Below are 1,686 nucleotides of genomic sequence, written 5' to 3'. Positions count from 1 at the left end.
AGCTTCGGTGTATAAACCTATTATGCAGTTAGCTTCAAGGCAGAGCCGCAGTGGACAATTTTTTCCACCAATCCGTACAGGTTGTGTTTAAAAGAATACGAAAAAATTAAAAAAAAAAGTGGCGTGCTCAAGGCAGTCTTGTAATACCGCACAGGTCAATCCGTCAGGCGAAACAGACTCCCAAAAAGATGTAAAAAAAAGATTATCTTTTTCTGGAGGTGCCGGGGTTCGAACCCGGGGCCTCTCACATGCGAAGCGAGCGCTCTACCACTGAGCTACACCCCCAACCCATAACACGAGGCCATCGCTACCCTAACCACAGCTATCGTCGAGACATGACCTAATAGAATGGAGTTCTTTGAGGCTTCAATTGGCATTGTCTTATAGTGCTGTTACAAACACCAATTCACCTCGAGTCACCACCTGTGCCATTTCGAGGCCGTACTATTCCAATTAGCTTTAAGGGAGCGTCTCGGAGATGATTTTTTTTTCTCATCAGGTTACACCGCATGTTTCAGAAATGAAAAAAAAGAAAAGGGAATGCCCTCAAGACGAGAGGATGTCCCGGGGTTTGAACTCGGGGCCTCTCACATGCAAATTGAGCTGCACTACTGAGCTGCACCCCCCTGCACGTGACACATAACCAGCGCGACTGTAGTGAAAACTTCCTCGAAAACATGCCCGGTAAAAAAACAAACGCACCAGGCTTCATTACACGGCCCCATATAGCAGTGACAATCACCAATTCAGTGCTCGTCGTCACCAGCGCCGATTTACAGCCGTTTTGCTCTCACGCTCCAACTTATATGGGAATAAAGCGTTTTTTTGGAACACAGAAAAATCTTATTACAACTGTACGCTGTAGTGAAATTTACTCTGTCACACACCTGTCAATTCGCGCGCACTAACTCTGTGTCGGCTTCGATCACAGTAATCGTTAGCATTGCAGCAGTAAATTTCTGCACGACAGGCTTAGAATGCCTGTCGTCTGCGCTCCGCTTCAGCATCCATCGTTCGCAAGAGTAGCCGTTGTCATCCTAGTTTTTTTACTACAATATTTACATCGGCCGAACGTGTTTTCAGGAAGCCGCCGGAAACCGCTTTGAGCAAGCTAAACTTGGCGAGAGCAAGTTGAGAATGCACTTGACAAGGCTGCTTCATGTTATTTAGGTGAGTCGTTTTTAACAGGATATCAGGCAGCGGCAGATACGAGCTCATGCAATGCAGTGTGACACGACAGCCAAAAAGTTCAATAGTCGCGGAGCACCCTCGTAGCTAATCGGAGCCCATTCTTCGGGCACGACACGCTTAGAGAGGCAGAATACGCCTAAAGCCTGTGAATTTTGTTGCAACTTGTCACACCTTCACTGCCGCTGGGCTCACAGTATTGTTGATAGCCTTGGAAAATAAGGCCCTTGCAATCGTAGGTATGAAGAAAATATATTCTATGTCACCTGGACACTGTGCCCCCCACCTGGGCGACTCAGTAGCTTTGGCGTTCGATTGCTGAGCCCAGGGTCACGGGTTCGATTCCGGCAGCTGCGAGAGTATTTTGATGGAGGTGAAACGCAAAAATAATGCCCGTGTGCTGGCAATTTCAGCGCACAATAAAGAAACCCAGGTGGCGGAAATCGATCCGGAGTAATCCTTTACGGGGACCGACATAGCCCATGTGTCGCTGCGGGA

General features: G+C 47.9%; 1 non-coding gene across 1 annotated transcript; it reads right to left on the bottom strand.

Annotated features, from left to right (window-relative positions):
- Window positions 1-213: 213 nt before the first annotated feature.
- On the bottom strand, window positions 214-285 carry TRNAA-CGC (transfer RNA alanine (anticodon CGC)). The gene has a single exon. It is a non-coding gene; the product is annotated as a tRNA-Ala (tRNA).
- Window positions 286-1,686: the final 1,401 nt, after the last annotated feature.

The sequence above is a fragment of the Amblyomma americanum genome, chromosome 6 (assembly GCF_052857255.1).
Source record: "Amblyomma americanum isolate KBUSLIRL-KWMA chromosome 6, ASM5285725v1, whole genome shotgun sequence".
Taxonomy (NCBI): domain Eukaryota; kingdom Metazoa; phylum Arthropoda; class Arachnida; order Ixodida; family Ixodidae; genus Amblyomma; species Amblyomma americanum.
The sequence above is the reverse complement of the archived record's forward strand: the minus strand, read 5'-3'. Positions and strand labels throughout refer to the sequence as shown.